The sequence below is a fragment of the Hemiscyllium ocellatum genome (assembly GCF_020745735.1).
Source record: "Hemiscyllium ocellatum isolate sHemOce1 chromosome 27 unlocalized genomic scaffold, sHemOce1.pat.X.cur. SUPER_27_unloc_26, whole genome shotgun sequence".
NCBI lineage: Eukaryota > Metazoa > Chordata > Chondrichthyes > Orectolobiformes > Hemiscylliidae > Hemiscyllium > Hemiscyllium ocellatum.
Genome location: NW_026867494.1, coordinates 183441 through 191429, shown reverse-complemented (window position 1 = coordinate 191429; position 7989 = coordinate 183441). Strand labels below are relative to the sequence as shown.

Here is a 7989-nt window from a genome sequence, read left to right as displayed (position 1 = left end):
GACCCTTCAGCCCTCGCTGTTGTACCAGCCTTTTATCCAACTTGAAGATGAGACTAGCCTGCACACCCCTCAATTTACTGCCATCCATGTGCTTGTTCAGCAGTCGCTTAAATGTCCTTAAATGTATCTGACTCTCATTCCAACCCTGGAAGTGCATTCCATGCACTCATCATTCTGAGTAAAAAACCTACCTCTGACATCTCCCCTAAACCTTCTTCCAATTACCTTAAAATTATGCCCCGTCATGACAGACATTTCTGACCTGGGGAAAAAGTCTCTAGCTATTCATTCTATCTATGCCTCTCAACATCTTGTATACCTCTATAAAGTCACCTCTCATCCTTCTTTGTTCCAATGAGAAAGGCCCTAGCTCCCTCAACCTAAGACATATCCTCCATTCCAGGCAGCATCGAGGTAAATCTCCTCTGTATCCTCTCTCAGCTTACACATCTTCCTGTTGTGGTTCTGTTCGCCGAGCTGGGAATGGGTGTTGCAGACGTTTCGTCCCCTGTCTAGGTGACATCCTCAGTGCTTGGGAGCCTCCCGTGAAGCGCTTCTGTGATATTTCCTCTGGAAATTTTCCCTACACATCTCCCCTAAAATTAGGTGACTAAAAGTGAACACAATATTCCAAGTGTGATCTAACCAGTACTCCACACAGCTGCAACATAACCTTGCAGCTCTTAAGCTCAATCTCCCTGCTAATGAAAGCCAACATACTGTACACCTCTGTAACAACCTTATCAACCTGGGTGGCAACTTTGAGCGATCTATGGACTTGGACTCCAAGATCCCTCTGTTCCACCACACTGTCAAGAATCCTGCCTTTAACCCCATAGGTTGAACAAACAAAGGAGTTCGGTGAAATGAGAATCATTAGATAAATGCTATTGAGCGAACTGATAGTGCTATGGGCTGGCAAATCTCTGGGTACAGGTGGACTTCATCATAGAATTTTAAAAGGTGGCTAATGAGTTCATATTTGCATTAATGTTAATCTTCCAAGATTTATTAGATCAGGCAAATTTTCCTCAGACTGGAGAGTAACATATTTAATACTTCTGTTCTGGAAGGGAAAGATACATCATGGAAAATGAATCCCTTGAGTCAATGGCAATTAAACGTTTGTTTTTGAATCAATTAAGGATATTATAACCACCATGTCAAAAAACTCGTGGTAATTGAAAGGAATCAACATGCTAATATGAAAACAAAATGCTGTTTCACCAATTTATTCATAGAATTCCGAGAGTGCGGAAAGAGACCATTTGGCCGATTAAGTCCTGCACCAACCCTCAAGTGCATCCCACCCAGATCCAGACTGCCACCCTACTCCAGTAACCCTGCATTTAGCATGGCTAACTCACCTAGCTTGTACATCCAAGGACATTACACAATCCAGCATGGCTAATCCACCCAACCTACACATCTTTGGACTGTGGAGCCCCCAGTGGAAACTCACAAAGACATAGACACAACATACAAACTCCAAACAGATAGTCGGCTCAAGGCTGAAATCAAACAGGTGTCTCTGGCCGTGAGAGGGAGCCACTGTGCTACCATGCCGTCCTAAAGGAATTCTTTGAAAGAGTATGGAAATTGAAGCCTGTGGATATACTGAACTTGAATATCCTAAAGGTGTTTGACATGTTTTCACGAAAAGCAAATTGCACAGAGGAGCTCATGGTGTAAAGTATAGTTATAGAACATCAACTGACTGGCAGAAAACAGGATATGCAAGAATGGTTCTTTTGTCAAATTGGTTGTATATTTGAAAGTATGGTGGGGTTCCAACAGGCATCTCTGCTGGCTCCTCAACTTTCTACAATTATATAGATGACTTACAGGAGGGGATCAAAGGTATGTGGTTACATTTGCAGGAAACACAAAAATAGATTGAGAAGTACATTGTGGGGATGACATATCAAGGATGCAGATTGTTAGATTGGTTAAATAAATAAGCAAAACTCTTGCAAGTGGTGTACAATATGGTAAAATGCAATTTATTACCTATTTGGAGAACAACCGCATAATTCTGAGATGCAGAGGGATCCAGGGGCCTTGCAAAGTCACAAGTTAGAATGCAAGCACAGCAAGTGATTAGAAAGGCCAATGACATAAATGTAAGGAGATTATGCCTCAGTTACAGAGCACTGGTGGGACTACATCTTGAACACGGTGCTCAGTTTTGATATCCTTACCTAAGGAAGAATGAAAATGCCTTAAAGGCAATTCACAGAAGGTAAACTGGATTGACACCCACAATGAACAGACTGTTTTATGGGAAATCATTAGTCAGGCAGGTCTGACTTTCAACCAGAGTTTGGAATAGCAAGGGGTGATTTGATTGAAGTTTGTATGAGCCTGAATGGTCTTCAAAAGATGGATGTTGAAGGATGTTTACTTACTGTTGTGAACGAACAATTAGATCACCCATTTATAGAGTCATAGAGATGTACAACATAGAAACAGATCCTTCGGTCCAACCCGGCCATGCTGACCAGATAACCCAACCCAATCTAGTCCCACCAGCCAGCACTCGGCCCATATCCCTCCAAACCATTCCTATTCATATACCCATCCAAATGCTGGGGGATTGAACATTACCAAGAATGACTATTGCAGTGGTCAGAGCTTGAACAGTTCATTTACAGAACAAATCTAAACGGTCTTTACCCTGTAAAGGTGTTGTGTGCCAGTTTGATACCAGTTGTGCTGTGTGCTACCCTGGTAAGCCTTGCCCTATCCAAATAGGTCACACTGCAAAAGAGAAGATAGGGAAATGTTATCTTTCGGTTACAATTTGTTTTTTCAAAGTCACAATAGAATATTTGGCAGGGATGAAGTGGTCTGTTATGTGCTGACTTCAGCAAAAGACTTTTTGACCCCTAATGGCACCAATGTCTTCCCAATTATGGGATGGGTGGAACTGTTCTGGGACAATAACCGCATCTCTTACTGAAAGATCCATCTATTGAACAGCCTCAAGGAAGTCACAAAGATAGGCAGGCCTCTTATTTGCAAGGTCCCTCCCTTACCTACACTAAACTTGGTTATTATTTTGAATAAATTAAGTACTCCTCGTGCTGTAACTGTAGGAACATAGTCTCCCCTGAGTTTTGCACAGAATGGAAGCATCCAAAAGCTCTACAAAACAGGAATATCACACTTTGGGATATGCAGCTCTCAGTGACTTTTTTTTGTAGAAGGATTTTCAGGAGTTATTAGCCATCAAAACCGTATTGATATTATTTGTGGTCTCACCCTTTTGGGTAATGAGACAACTGCTGCTTTATTGAGATCAGGATTTAAAATTTGAATTTAGGCTGTTGTTAGGAGCAACAGGTGTATGTAGGTTTTTATTAACCACAAAATGGCATTTCAATTTTAAATAATATTTTAAAATAATATAACAAAATGGCTTCAGGTTATGATTTGACATTGAACTTGAATTGCTGCTTTGCTGAGTTGGTTGGATTTAGAAATAAAAGAGAACAATGGAGTTTGCATAATGTGAATCATAAGTAATTTGGTATTCGAACTAATCTTGAACTAGCAAGCATGGGATGATTTTGCACGTAAAACAATCTGTTTCACAGGAAATATCATTGGACTAACCTGCTGTCAATCATGTCACCTTATCACATGTTATAGAGATCGCATCGGGAGCAATGGACACAAAAAAGTTACATTGATGGATGCACCGGTGAAAGTCTTCTTACTGCTGCAGCCCGGGTTCGATTCCCGGGCAGCGAGGCCATTTTCAGCAGAGCTACAAGGCCGGCTCTATGTCTCCCTGGTGGTCTAGTGCTTAGGATTTGGCGCTCTCACCGCCGCGGCCCGGGTTCGATTCCCGGTCACGGAAGCAATTTTCCGCGGGTCTGCAGGCTATCCATTCTTTTTAAATGCGCTGTATCGTTGTTTCCTGATCTTCGTCATTCCTGGGTGCTGCAGTGTGAAGTAGCTGGTTGAAATGTGTTGGGATGATTGCTTCTGCAGCTTAAGTACTTGGTTCGCGTGTGTTGTTTCCTGTAGACGCTGTTTTGAATTTACCATTGACTGTTCGCTCTACTGTGACATCTAGAACAACACCACTTTTTGTTGTTCTCCTCTTTTGTGAATTTTATGCCAGTAAGGAGATTGTTGATGGTGTTGTAGGTTTCCTCTAAGTTGTTTCACGTTGTGATGACAAAAGTGTCATCACTGTAGCCGACCCAAAGTTTGGGTTGGATCTTTGGAAGGGCTGTTTGTTCGAAACTCTGCATTATTGCTTCTGTTAGGAATCCTGATATTGGTGGTTTCATGGGTGTTCCGTTGATTTGTTTGTTAGTCTTGTTACTGAATACGAAGTGGGAGGTAAGGCACAGCTCCACGAGCTTGACAGTGTTATCTTTGCTGATGACGTTGGTGCTGTTTGGTGTTAGTGTCTTTGGTTCTTAAAGTATTGTCTTCAGTTTTCTTTGGTCACGTTGATGTTAATGGATGTGAACAGGGCTGTATGCCAAAGGACAGTATTATTCCATCCTCTTCTATCTTGTTGTCTTTGGTGTTCAAGAATTCTTGGATGGAGTAACTGAAGTGGCGTGAGTCTTCGACTTGGTGTTTTAGTCTTCAGTGGAGGTCTTTGACTAGTCTGTATATTGGTGTTCCCAGTGGTGAGACTGTGGCCTGAGGGGAGCTCCTGGTTTGAAGAGGAGGAGAACAGCAACAAAGTGCCATTCCTAGATGTCACAGTAGGGCGAACAGTCAATGGGGAACTTCAAACTAGCGTCGACAGAAAAACAACACACGCAAACCAAATACTTAACCACAGAAGCAATCATCCCAACACCCACAAACGAGTGAACAATCCTCACTCTCTCCGCGGAGCAGGTAAGGGCTGTTTGGCACTGTCTGTTTGTAGACGCGGTTACGTTTGTTTCACGGTTTAAATTTAAATATCTTTTTCGGAAAAAGCGCGGAGCGAACCCGGAAGATGGTGTAGCGCAAACTTACCTGGGTAGTTTTTTTCCCAATATAGGCGCGCAGGAGAAGAAAAACCTACCCAGGTTAGCTTGCGCTACACCAGCTTCCGGGTCTACTCCGCGCTTTTTTCCAATAAAGGCGCGCAGGAGAGTCCCGGAGATGTGACTTGACTCTCCTGTCTCCCCAATGTTATAGAGATCGCATCGGGAGCAATGGACACAAAAAAGTTACATTGATGGATGCACCGGTGAAAGTCTTCTTACTGCTGCAGCCCGGGTTCGATTCCCGGGCAGCGAGGCCATTTTCAGCAGAGCTACAAGGCCGGTTTTGTGTCTCCCTGGTGGTCTAGTGCTTAGGATTTGGCGCTCTCACCACCGCGGCCCGGGTTCGATTCCCGGTCACGGAAGCAATTTTCCGCGGGTCTGCAGGCTATCCATTCTTTTTAAATGCGCTGTATCGTTGTTTCCTGATCTTCGTCATTCCTGGGTGCTGCAGTGTGAAGTAGCTGGTTGAAATGTGTTGGGATGATTGCTTCTGCAGCTTAAGTACTTGGTTCGCGTGTGTTGTTTCCTGTAGACGCTGTTTTGAATTTACCATTGACTGTTCGCTCTACTGTGACATCTAGAACAACACCACTTTTTGTTGTTCTCCTCTTTTGTGAATTTTATGCCAGTAAGGAGATTGTTGATGGTGTTGTAGGTTTCCTCTAAGTTGTTTCACGTTGTGATGACAAAAGTGTCATCACTGTAGCCGACCCAAAGTTTGGGTTGGATCTTTGGAAGGGCTGTTTGTTCGAAACTCTGCATTATTGCTTCTGTTAGGAATCCTGATATTGGTGGTTTCATGGGTGTTCCGTTGATTTGTTTGTTAGTCTTGTTACTGAATACGAAGTGGGAGGTAAGGCACAGCTCCACGAGCTTGACAGTGTTATCTTTGCTGATGACGTTGGTGCTGTTTGGTGTTAGTGTCTTTGGTTCTTAAAGTATTGTCTTCAGTTTTCTTTGGTCACGTTGATGTTAATGGATGTGAACAGGGCTGTATGCCAAAGGACAGTATTATTCCATCCTCTTCTATCTTGTTGTCTTTGGTGTTCAAGAATTCTTGGATGGAGTAACTGAAGTGGCGTGAGTCTTCGACTTGGTGTTTTAGTCTTCAGTGGAGGTCTTTGACTAGTCTGTATATTGGTGTTCCCAGTGGTGAGACTGTGGCCTGAGGGGAGCTCCTGGTTTGAAGAGGAGGAGAACAGCAACAAAGTGCCATTCCTAGATGTCACAGTAGGGCGAACAGTCAATGGGGAACTTCAAACTAGCGTCGACAGAAAAACAACACACGCAAACCAAATACTTAACCACAGAAGCAATCATCCCAACACCCACAAACGAGTGAACAATCCTCACTCTCTCCGCGGAGCAGGTAAGGGCTGTTTGGCACTGTCTGTTTGTAGACGCGGTTACGTTTGTTTCACGGTTTAAATTTAAATATCTTTTTCGAAAAAAGCGCGGAGCGAACCCGGAAGCTGGTGTAGCGCAAACTTACCTGGGTAGTTTTTTTCCCAATATAGGCGCGCAGGAGAAGAAAAACCTACCCAGGTAAGCTTGCGCTACACCAGCTTCCGGGTCCACTCCGCGCTTTTTTCCAATAAAGGCGCGCAGGAGAGTCCCGGAGATGTGACTTGACTCTCCTGTCTCCCCAATGTTATAGAGATCGCATCGGGAGCAATGGACACAGAAACTTACATTGATGGATACAAGAAAAATTAAATTTAAACTGTAAAACACACGTAACCGCGTCTACAAACAGACACTGCCAAGCAGCCCCGACCTGCTCCGTCGAGAGAGTGAAGACTGTTCACTCGTTTGTAGCTGCAGGAGCAATCATCCCAACACATACAAACAAATCTGCATCAGGATGCGATTTGAAAGAGCTACATCACACTGCAGCACCCAGGTACGGTGAAGATCAATAAACAACTGTAAAGCGCATTTCAGAAGAATGGACAGCCCGTAGGCCAGCTAAAAACAGCTTCCCTGACCGGGAATCGAACCCGGGCCGCGGCGGTGAGAGCGCCAAATCCTAACCACTAGACCACCAGGGAGACATAAAGCCAGCCTTGTAGCTCTGCTGAAAATGGCCTCGCTGCCCGGGAATCGAACCTGGGCTGCAGCAGTAAGAAGACTTTCACCGGTGCGTCCATCAAGGTAACTTTTTTGCGTCCATTGCTCCCGATGCGATCTCGAGAACATTGGGGAGACTTAGAGTCAAGTCACATCTGCGGGACTCTCCTGCGCGCCTTTATTGCAAAAAAGCGCGGAGTGGACCCGGAAGCTGGTGTAGCGCAAGCTAACCTGGGTAGGTCTTTCTTCCTATAAATGCGCGCAGGAGAGTTTCCCGAGGCACTACAGGGGTAGTCCCTCCCACCCGCCCTCCTCCTCTAACCTTATAATAAGATCCGTTATGGTAAACAGGTTAGTGCTGCATTTTGCTTGTTCTATTCTTCAGACCTAGATTTTTTTAAAGGTTACTTTTAGAGGGATGGCAGCGAAGACAGTGCAATGTTCCTCTTGCAACATGTTTGAGCTGAGGGATGCCATGGTCGTCCCTGCAGATTACACTTGCAGGAAGTGCACCCATCTCCAGCTCCTCCAAGACCGTCTTCGGGAACGGGAGCTGGAGTTGGATGAAATTAGAATCATTCAGGAGGCAGAGGGGGTCATGGATCGGAGCTTTAGGGAAGTAGCAACTCCAAAGATTGCAGACAGATGGGTGATAGTGAGGGGTACTTGGAGATAGCAGCCAGTGCAGCGACCCCTTGCGGTCGTTCCCCTGAAGAACAAGTGTATCATTTTGGATACTTGTCGTGGGGGACGACTTACCAGGGGTAAGCAGTGGGGTTCAGGCCTCTGGCACGGAGCCTGTTCCCAATGCTCAGAAGGGAAGGTTGGAAAAGAGCAGAGCAATAGTTATTGAGGACTCGATAGTTTGGGGCACAGACATGTGGTTTTGTGGGGACGAGAGAGACTCACG

General features: G+C 44.7%; 1 non-coding gene across 1 annotated transcript; it reads right to left on the bottom strand.

Annotated features, from left to right (window-relative positions):
• Positions 1-6988: 6988 nt before the first annotated feature.
• On the bottom strand, positions 6989-7060 carry trnae-cuc (transfer RNA glutamic acid (anticodon CUC)). The gene has a single exon. It is a non-coding gene; the product is annotated as a tRNA-Glu (tRNA).
• Positions 7061-7989: the final 929 nt, after the last annotated feature.